The sequence below is a fragment of the Ixodes scapularis genome, unplaced genomic scaffold, assembly GCF_016920785.2.
Source record: "Ixodes scapularis isolate PalLabHiFi unplaced genomic scaffold, ASM1692078v2 PGA_scaffold45__5_contigs__length_3442486, whole genome shotgun sequence".
Taxonomy (NCBI): domain Eukaryota; kingdom Metazoa; phylum Arthropoda; class Arachnida; order Ixodida; family Ixodidae; genus Ixodes; species Ixodes scapularis.
The window spans coordinates 1,091,414-1,103,183 of record NW_024609874.1 but is presented as its reverse complement, the minus strand read 5'-3'; positions in this window follow the sequence as shown (position 1 = coordinate 1,103,183).

Below are 11,770 nucleotides of genomic sequence, written 5' to 3'. Positions count from 1 at the left end.
AACACCCTCTACGGGCACTTCATGCGTGACCTGAAGGGGGTCAAGGACATCACCAAAAACAGACAACAGACTTTCCACCGTCGAGGGGGAAAGGGGAGTGTCATTGTCAAGTAAAAGTAAAAAAATCGTACACATACCAAAAACACCTTAGTAACGTTAAGAGCACTCAGGCGGTCACAAAGTACTCTGTCATAGTGCGCTAAAAATACATCACTCAAAATGGGAGCTATGCACGAGCCGATACACACACCCCTTTTTTGAATAAACATGTCGTTATTCCATTCAGCAAAGGTTGAGTTAAGATAAAAACGTAGCAGTTCTAGGAAGCCTTCTACTGACATGCCCGCTTCATTTTGAAAAGCTCGCAAAGCTCGAAAAGCTCGTTTACTCTGTACCCAAAAAGCTCGCAAAAATGTGCAAGATGACAGACCCATTCCGCAAGGTGCCGACGGGCTGCCCAATCAAGCACAGGAGTCCGTTTGTCGCGTGCACGGAAGGGGTGGTGTATCGAATTCCGCTTTCATGTGGCAAGGTTTATGTCGGCCAGACAGGCAGATGTTTAAATGTACGGCTAAGGGAACACTACCAGAAAGTGAACGGGGTTCGGGATGGCCATCTGTCGTGTCACTGTCATGACTGCGGGTGCAAACCATTATTTCCTTCTTCTACTGTTCTCGCTAGGCACAAAGATTATGGAGGCTGACGCTATAAATAGTTCCGGCACGTGTTGTGTCAGTGTGGCGTCATTAGACTTGGCGGATAAGTGGTTGGCGTACTTGCGGTCCATGGCAGGGCCACGGATTGGTTGAGATGTGGTGCGGTGACGCAGTGTGTTTCTACGCTGAGGTTCCTGAATTAAATCAGTTGAAAGTTGGCGCTCTGTGGTGTCTGTCCTTCCTATGTCCCCATCTTCAAAGCGCAATCATGTTTTCTAACGTACCATACCAACTTGCCCAAGAATTAGCACTTGAGGATCATCATGTTTGTAATGCTTAAACGATGTTCGTGTTGAAAAAAATCACTAATGCCGTGCCTACCTGGACTCCCACATTCTGCCAGCGAAGAAAGATTCATGCTGACCAGAAATTCCGTCGGCACCTGGATGTACTCTCCCCTCTCTCCACAGCCTCTCTGGTGGCGGGTGAAAGGGCGACTCTCGCTCCCACCGCTAGGGGCGCCGCCAACGCGAACGTCAGCTCTGGGGAAGAGGCTGTCCCCTGTCACCTGTCTCTCACTCGTCTGGGGCCAAGAGGAGGGAAGGACAATGGTCACGCGCTTGAAGTAGAACTTCCCGTACGTCGCCTGGTGCAGCAGTCGGGAGCCGTGCCTGAAGAGCACCTTCAGGAGGGGTTTATGAAGATAAGCAGACCGAAGAAAAACAAGGATCATTTTTATATTCGTATGATCAAGGCGTGGTGTAACAAGAAAAACTACGGACAAAAGGATCAAACTTCAGAGGCGTATTTTAACAACAGACAACTTGAGAAACGAATAACCTAATATAAGTGCATGTCATCAAGCGTCAGTACGTCATTGTAGACTGTGTTACAATGGGAAATGTATACACTCCATATAAGCTCAATGAGCTGTCATTGATGCAATTACACGCAGGGTCGTTTGGGTCACAAATTATTTGGAAAGAAATAGATGCGATTTTTAAGAACAAATCGTCGCTTACTTATAATGTATTATGTTGTACTTTTGGTGAAATGCAATTTATATTTTTAATAATAGAGTTACGAAACGAAAGTAAAACTATTTGTGTGGCAACGGATCTCCTATGCGAAGTCTTATTAAAAATTTTAGGTTACAGCGCACAAGACGAGGGAAAAACGAGACACACCAAAGAGACAAAAAAAAAGTGGAGACTTACAACTCCTTTGCATTCTTCTTCTACTTCCGCTTCACGAAACTAGTTTAAATACCAAATGGTTACAAAGGAAACCATTGAAAAAAAAATTAAAAACTCATCTCACAAGCCATTGCGATCTTCGCGCAAAATATTCAGTTATTTTTCATATAGCGTTAGGGATGGGCTACTGAAACAATTATCTTACAGGGGCACGATCTTCTCTGTTTTTATTGTTTCTCTGGTGAGCGGGTTCTTACTTCTTGCTATGACGCTAGTTTTCTCGAATACTGCTGAGCACCCAAAATCCCTGCAGTGGATGCCGAGATATCCAGAAATGACTTCATGGGTGTTATAATGGTGTTCAAATAATCAATCATTTAAACACCGCCCAGTTTGTCCGATCTACATCTTACCACACGAGAGTGGAATAGGATAAGCCACCCCCTCAGTCCAAGGCCCAAAGCAAGTTTTTTTTTTCTTTATTGATGGTGGGCTAAGTAATTTACTTTTCTACAAAGGCTAGAAAACTTGTTTATGTGTAGGAAAGTAAATCACTCAGCACACCGTCAATGTGCCTGCACAAAAAAAAACACAAAAAAACCCAACATGCTTTGTGCTTTTCTTAGAAGGAGTGGTTTATTCTACTCGACATTCGGTGCGGTAAGAAATATATCAGACAAACTGGCTGGTGCTTAAAAGGTCTGTTAAAGGAACACGACTATAGACGCTTTCAGCGCGCGCCAGATTGAGCCGCCATAGCCGACCTTCTCTTGTCTTGCCGAGATGCCGAGCCACTCAAGCTGGCGTTGACGAGTCTTCACAAGGAACTATGCTGAAGCACGACCGGACTGGAAGCCCGCGCTCTCTTTCTCTTCCTACGGCCTTTGTAATCGTCACCTCCCGCCGCAATTAGCGGGGGGCGCTGTCACCACACCCCTGGGCTACCCTTTGCCGTTTGCACAAAGCGCGTCTGACAGTGTATCTCAACGCTGTCGCAACTTGCGGCCGAAATTTTTATAGCCTTTGACACCTGATCGTTACGTTTAGTCCCTCAGCCAGGGTGTCGAACCGAAATATTTATCGGTTCGGTTCCGATTCGGGTTCACGGCTTTCGGTTCAGTTCCGGTTCAGTTCCGGGGAGCCAAAAATAACGGTTCAAACCGGTTTGAACCGGTTCGAACCGCTAAATTGATAATATATTTTCCGCGTTCTTTTGGCAATATACACTATTTCCGTTGTGAAACGATTAACTATATAGTTTCTTCAATCGTCCGTGCAATTTACTTTTGTTCTTAGGTACCAAAAATAATAAATGCAGTTATTTAATTTTGACGCAAGAGTAGAAGAAAATCTTCATTAACATATATAACGTCGTGTTCATACGACTCAATATCTATTTGTTTACGAGTAAAATATATTTTACCTGAATCAAAATGTTTAAGTACAAGAGTAAAGAGTTGAGCTTGTTGGTACATACCTGTAAAAAGATCAGCTTCTAATTTAGAACTATACTCTATTTTCTTGTCCTTTCTTCGTGTTAAAGTAAAATTCCCATGTTCAAGCTGATATATTTACACGGTATAAAATGTTGTCGCGAAGTGTGGTATTTCGTCTAAAATACCCGTGATTGGTACAACTTTCTGTGTCAGTATTAAAAGTGAAATCATGTCATTGAACTAAGGAATTAATTACATCACATAAAAATATGAAATGAGCATGCACCTCGTGGCCATATATCATGAAATAAGGTTTACGAAATACACTTCACAATATATATATATATATATATATATATATATATATATATATATATATATATATATCAGGGTTGGGCAGAAATACTCAAAAATGTATTTGGAAATACAAATACTGGGATACATTAAAATAGTAGCTAAAATATTGATACTAAGATACATCTGTAAAAATATATCGCGATACGTATCGGAAATACATTTTAAAAATAGGCAAAAAGTATTTGGAAATACAAATACAGGAATACATTTTAGGGCGGAAAGAAATACAAATGCAGAAATACTGATACTGCAATACATTTTCCAAATTTTTTGAGACGCCAACTGAGATGAAGCTTGAAGTTTGAAGTGGATGTTTTCGATCCCGAAATTACTTTCCTGTAGGCTTGGCACTTTACCTTAAAGGTAGTGGTTTCGGACGACAAGGAGTCTTCCATGGGCCCTAAAAAACGCTCTATCAGGGGTTGACCGCAGCCCTTCTATGACATCCTGTCTGTCTGACGAGGGAATCCTGTCAACATTGATAACATGATGTCACGGTGGAATGAACTAGTATTCTTTATCTTTAGGTGTGGCCTTGAACATGAAACTTTGCCACGCTGCTGTATGAAAGGACAATACGTGCTTTCGTCGTAGGTTACCTAGTTGAAGATCGTGCATGCAATGTCATTTGGAATTTTTGAGAATAGTGGACCACCTGAGGCATCCTGGAACAGATGTCTTATCTTCTGTTACGGTTGAAGAAACGACACGGTAGCATCCCTGTTCTGAAGGTCCTTACTACCGACCCTCTGCCACCGACGCACGTATTGCAATCCTCAAATTTTGCCTAGCATTATCCAAACAGAGACCTCGTGGATTGCGAGCTGATATTGCCGGCACAGGTGCGAGCTGTCCGAGAAACAGCGGCCTCGAGACGAGTCGCGGGAGTACGTAGTCTGAAATGGCACAGCGAGGCCACTTCTGGCCTCCTCCTTGGTTTCGGATCCCCAGAGCAGCGGGTCACGTTCACGTCGGCTGATGACGTACCCTTGAGCCGTGCAATGATACGGGCGCAGCCGCAGATGCATTCGAATACGTGTTGAACTTCACAGCGTGAGTCTTCCTACTATTTCAAATCAACCACCGCCAGGCTCGTGCTGCAACGGAATGTGACTTTGCCGGCTGGGTGTACTCTGTACGCTAAGGTGAGAGACAGTAAGCAGCGGGCATTGGATGCCAGTAAACAATGACTCAAGAAATCCCTACCTAAGGACCTGTGGCAGAAGATGCTCCTACTCCACTCCTGGCACGCCACCTGGTTCGAGTCCCCGACTACGCAACACTTCTCAGAAGAAAGAAGTGGACGCATAGAAAAATAATTTGCAGAATCAAAAGGAACCTTGGCCAGCATAGTAACAATGCCTCAGCATCTCCTTGACTCTGGTGCCCTCACAAGTAAAAAACAAAACAAAAAATGTGTTCGAACTTTTTTTTTTTTTTGGATCGGGGGGGGGGGGGGGGGGGTATTTCTCAAGAAATGTAACGAAATATATTTCATCCTGATTATATCGCGATACAGAAGAACATTCCAAATGTATTTCGATACAGGAATACAGATACTGGTGAAAAAAATGTATCGCGATACAGAAATACAGATACGAAATGTATTTCTGAAACACTATCGCGATACATTTGTATCGCGATACTATTCAACCCTGATATATATATATGTGATGACGACCCCAGTGAGCTAAAAGCAATGAAATTTTCGAAATGTAACAAAGTTTTAGGATAACTCCTTTCAGTCTATCTTTTATAGAAACACCGAGCGGCAATCCAAATGCCTGTTGTTCTAACCAAACATTGTTTACACTCAGCACCGCACCCATGCGACTAATCATGGAGCAAGGAGTAATTGCAATTGTTTACTCTAATATATACGCACCTTCGCACTCAGATCGAATCTGGCCCAAAATAACGCTTGCCCAAGTGAACATTTTCTCATACAGAATAAGCTGGCATAGCCTGGCTGTTGAGGTTTGTTGTTGACAAGATGCCGGACAATTTAATTTGCAAATGAGCATCACCCTTGCTAATTGATGATTTTAACACGATAGCGTTAACGAGCTCATGTCGCAGAAAAACCGATGTCGGTGGCGTGACTGGAAAATTCCGATGGGTCGATAGGTTCATGACGTCAGAGCTACATACCCTAGAGCAAGAATTTCAAACAACCCACAATGCTTACGTGAAACGTGATATCACGCGTGGAATGAGGGTGATTAAAACATGATATGTAATGCGAAATAAAGGTCACCGTATGTTTCAAATGATTTCACTTTTGAAAGTAATTCCTTTGCCTTAAAGAAAAAATTAAAAATTTTAGGCAGAATTTGAACCCACAACCCTTTAGTTGCGAGTCAGACGCTTTTCACTAGGCCACGCGAGGCACGCTTGCGCGGCAAATGAGAATGCGATGCAAACGAGGCCCGTTGACGCGATCGCGTTCCACTTTTAAAGGCGAAGCTTAAGCGTCCTTCAAAATTCTTTTTTGTTTAATAAACCGAAGTAGTATTTCACGTTCTACTCGACAAGGCAGTTACATAATTGGACACGTTCTGACAATTTGCGTGCGTAATCATCATAGTTCCACCGCGTGCCCCTGTTTACTTTCTTTTCGTCCGGCCCACAGACACATAAAACTAATGTTCACCAGATAAAAAAGGCAATAACAGACTTCTATATGTTTGAGAAGTTATATGTGTGAGGAACACATAGTTATTTAAATTAGCTTCAAAATCAGAAATGTATGTAAGGCCGTCCCATATCACTTACAACGTGCCTGTCGAGGATAAAAACGCCGGAAAAGATTGGCAGAACCGCTTTCAAATAATTTGGGGGGCATTGTAATTAAATATATTTTATATTGATAAAAAAATTTACTTTATAAAGTTCACATAACCGCTTGAGACCGACGCGGAAGGACGATACTCGAAACTACACTCTTAGAAAAAAGGGTACGGATAGTCCTCCCTTACGGGAGGAACGGTCTTGTAACCTATGTTCCTTTAGAAAGGGAGAAACCTTCGTCCCTGAAGCAGGGGAGCAAAGTTCCACCGTCGCTTGCATCTCAATATGGCGGCCCCGAATCGAGAGAATCGAGCCCAATAAGGATTAACGAGGACGCTACGTCTCTTGTACGGGACGAGAGCAGCAAATAAAAGCGTAACACGAGCTTTCCGCAAACTGTGTTTATTTCCGAAGCCAGACTCCCCCCACACGTACAGACACCTGCGTTTCGAAAGCAGTTACTCAGTCTTCTCGTCGACAGCACTGCGATGTTAAACGGAGACAACCGATACCTAGTTACTTCGCGCACTTTGCGTCTTACCTTTGGTGTTCCTCGAGTCACAATTCCTTCGTCAACCGCACATCACGGAGAAGGGCAAACTCACTCCGCGAAACCAAAAGCCGCTCTCGAAAGAACGAACTCGAAGCCGCTGTTTATCGCGTAACGCGATAGAAGGTTAAATCGCTAGCCACCAGATGGCGGGGTCAAGCAGAGTAATTGCAAGTAGCTAGGCTAGGTGGCGCAAGGTATGCCCAATTCATGTTCTACAAAAAATAATTTGCTTCTCTCAGGCCACTACTGTGCTTGAGGACCCTCTACTATACACACATGACACCCATACACTTATTACAAGCATCAGGTGAACATACATTATGCACATGCACTGCACACACAAATATCAATACAACGGAGCACCACACTAACCCGAACACTACACCCGTGCTCTGCGTTTCCGTCTTTTATACTGGTCGTTTTGAACGTGCGGAACTTTTCGGTGATTCCCTAAGCAATAAAAAATATTCCCAGCATGTTGATTTTTTCCCTGCAATGTCATACCTCTGAGAGTATTTTGAATGGCTCAGGGGTTGAATCTCTTATTAAAAAGTAAACGCTCAATCATGCCGTAATTATTTGAAAGCCAATAAATCAAGCCGCTCCAATGCGGTTCGAAGCCATGCGTTTGTTTCCCCACACGGCAAGTCGTAGCTTGTATTTCTATTTGTTTTTCTATTTGTGCTGTTCGCGCGAAGCTGCAATTGCCGTTTGAATTAATCTCTGTAGAGTGGATATTCAGTCAGCTGGAAGTGATGCTTCACAGACTGAGAAATTGCTTTTCGATCAACTTGAATGCAGTCAAAGCCGCGACTTGCGGCAGGTGTTAAGTGTACGGAACTACGCCGTGGCGAGCCCGAAAACTTCTAGCGCTCATCCCAGCGCGCCACGGAGGGCAGTTTCTCCAGCAACCGTAGTATAATTTAACAGCAAAATAAAGGGTAGCTTTTTTTTCGATTTTACCTACTATTGTTTTTAATGCCGAAATTCCATACTTTAAATATACGCACTTTACGTCACGCTTTCGTACTGTTCAATCCTTGCCCCTGAGCACAATCGCTGTCGGGAACGAGACAATTCCGACAGTCACATTGGCCACTGTACGGTAGGAGCTTCTACCGTTCAGACCAGCGTCCCAACATGACTATCCGCACGTTGATCGATTGCACGTAATCCCTCAAGTGGTATTAAACTTTTTAACGTAAAGCGGAATGTCAACCTGCGACACCCCGCCCCCTCCGATCACAACCCGACCAGCGGCATCAATGCCCAACAGTTTACGATCTCATCTTCTTGTTACACCACTGATACGCGAACACATGGTCACATCGGCGATAATTCCAGTCTTCTGTTCACAACCCAACACTGTCATCACGATGTTGCAGCTATGTTGCTGACACGCACAAACACAAAACCACGTTGAACGCCGGTTGCACTCGGCATCGGAAAACAGAACCGAACTCAGGGGGGAAGGCACCCAGGCAGCCGGCAGCAAAGCCTGCCTGTCTTAGACGCAGTTCCTGCAGTTTCCATAACGTCGAAAACGTCGACACAGTTCCGCGTGCTTTCGCTACTGTAGTCTGTAGTGCTGCAGCCTGCAGTGGCTGTAGTTCCGTCGTTCCGTGCCGCGCGAGTCACGCAATCCGGAGACGGCCATCCCCCAGTGTATGTGGCGCTGCTGGCACTGCTCCGAACTTCGCTGTTTCTAGCGGCTTCGTTTGCTCGTTTGATAAAATTAGTGATAAAAACGTCAATGCAACCGAAATGTTCTGGACGTTTAAACTAGAAGATGGAATTACAGGCGGCCTTCGCTGCTGCTGGAGCTCAATCAACTCAACAGCTATTTATTAAACAACGCGCGCGACCTGCTCGAAAAACGAAACCGAAAGACGATGAGTCGGGAGGGCGAAAGCTTTCTCCCGTCTGCCTGGAGAAGGAGAAAAACATTTCGTTCCTCCCCTTTTCTCGTGTCCGCTTGGGGGCGCGTCGGTAGAAGGGAGGAAGGCGCGCCGTTGCTACTTTTTTCCTCCATTTTTTCTTAGAGTGTACGCGAGCTGTGGAGTCTTCGTAAAAGTGTTTTTCTGTTTGCTGATTGGCAGTGTGAAACATCGGGTTGCAGGGTACGCTAAAAAAGACTCTATGCTCACATGATGAATTGGAAGTCAAATACACGAAATGTTCAAAAAGAGAGAGATAATTAATGTTATGTTTTCCAAATAATCCCTTCCAGAACGCCTTACTGCGAAAAAGAGATGCGTAAAGATGCACGCAATGATATTCATGATTTTACATAAATAGCCCGAAGGACAGACAAAGATTCTTGAAATCTCAATATATTACATTGCATCAGCTTGTATGAGCTTGAAACTTCCGAAATACTGCCTCGGGAGGCAAATGTTATATTCGGTTTTACCTGCACTTGTTTTGGGCCCTCACTTTACAGCACTATGCTAGAATGGTCATGCGTTCTAACATTTCTCTAGGCTGCCATATCTCATCGCGAGACTGCTATAAATACTTCACAAATTTACAATTAGGACATCTATGGCTAGTGTTGCGAACATCATATTTCACCAGAAAGCTGAACTATTTAGCATGGTATGCACATGACGTTATCACACTATAGGCTGGTGGTCATTCTGATTCCTTCTTGCTGAGAAAGTCGAATTCGACGGTGCAAAAGGCACGCTGCAGGAGGTGCAAGCTCAGCGAAAGAAAAGTATTTGAAGGGCTAGTACTATTATTCTTAGTGCATCGTCGTGAGGAACGGCGCCAGCGTGTGGCACGACAAAAACGTGCTTCTTGGCAAGAGCGCTTTTCCAATCAAAGTAGTTTCCAGGGTCACTATTTTTGGTCTGCGCCAAAGATGCAGGGAAGAGGAACCTTTACAACACAGTATGTTTCTAAAACTCCCCCCCTCCCCCCACCCGGCCCCACACACAGACGCACTTCTTTATACAGTGGTGCTGTTAAGGGCTAGTCATGCGTTACCGCCATCTATAAATGGCGACGGCAACCAGACAACCGGCTTGCCAGTTGTTTGGTTGCCACCGTCGCTCATAAATGGCGGCAAACCCTTCAGCCTTTCCAGTCTGGCTTGCCGACTTGCGGCCGGCCGTTACTTCATTCGCACCATAGTACAGCATTTCTGGCCTTCCTTCTTCACCAGAGTGGAAAGGCTGAAAGTATTCCTGAGGAAATGCCTCCTTCGTTTGTGTCTGTTAATTCGACAATTTAAAGGGGTCATGAAACGATATCGGGTTGGAATGTGCATGACTTTTCCGAGGCATACTGGTCCCCTGGTCCAAGTGTACTCGCACAGGGCGCCACTGACTCAGAAGCTTCTTTGTCGCGGTGAAATTGCGAGGATTGAATGAGACTATTTCTTTTAGTCTTGCCTTCTCAAAGATTGATGTCGTAATTGTGGGATCAAAACCACCCGCCTGTCGACAGTCGAGCGCGACTCATGGATTGGGCAGGAGAACTGTGTGAGCACCGTACATCGGCTCGTAACAATCAATGCCTCGGCGGACACTTGGGTAGTGGCTCGTGTTTAACCACTGTGGTGATGAGAATAGTCAAACTCTAACAATGCCTGGAGCTCCAGCACGCGTTTTCTTCCTTTAAAACTCCAGCGCGGGGGTATGATTAACGTTGGCGGCATAAGATAGGCACCAGTCCACGTGGCCGCTTCTGGCTCCGAGTTGAGGGGATGAACGATGCTCATATTTCTCTAATTTTTTCGGCGACTACCATTGCCTAGAAAAAAGAGCAAAGCCAAGTTCAATCAGTTATTAACGTTAGGGACTCATACTGAGTAGTATTTAGTAATGTATAGAAATATGTTAACGCTCATCTAAACAAAATTCAGAGGGGTCGAAACTTGGGCAATAACTTGAGAGCGACGCTTGTGTGAGACTTGCAGCGACTGCCAACGTTCGGCTGTTCCTCTCACGTCACTAAAATATCTTTTTTTAGGTATTCCTTCCGTACACACGTGTAGTTCTATGTAACGTCATATTAATAAGTCGCATTTAGTCATTTCAAAACTTCTATTCTCAGGGACATCTTTCGGATATACTTCAGCAACAACGAAAAAATGTTTCAATGCCTCAATAATGTAAAATTGGTCTTGCAACATTTTTTTTTGTACTTTCAATAAATAGTGTTAAGAAATAACCCGTGACGTTGATAGGTTGCGGAAACATCCATTAGTTTTCCCCTAATAACAGATGCAGAAAAAATAAAGGACAGAGACAGCTGTCGATATCTCCTCAACTCGCAATTTGAACAAGCGGCCACGTGATCTGACCCAAATTATATACCGCCAGTGTTCATCGCAGTCATACCCTAGGCTGTAAGGGTTTGCAAAGCAAAAGTTTGGGTTGAGCTTCAGATATTGTTAGTGTTGGGCTATTGATTATCATATCTAGTTGACATGAGCCGTTACCTGAATGTTTGGCCATGCTGATTGTCATGAACCCGAGCACTCGACTAGGGGTTATGAAAATCGCTTACGTCACGGTGTCACGTGACTCTCCGTGCGAAATCGTGATGTCATGTTACATCATGCTGTCAACAAGGTTAATACATCTAGTGACTTCCTCAAATTAAATCGATTTAACGCAGTGAGTTACGTGACGTCACGAGGCCACGTGACATTACTTGACAACATGTATTGACACCATGACGACACGTGACAACTTGACACATGGTTAATCATAGCGCCAACAAAGGTGCCATGAAAACCCACAATTTATCATACGTTGCAATTATGTATAT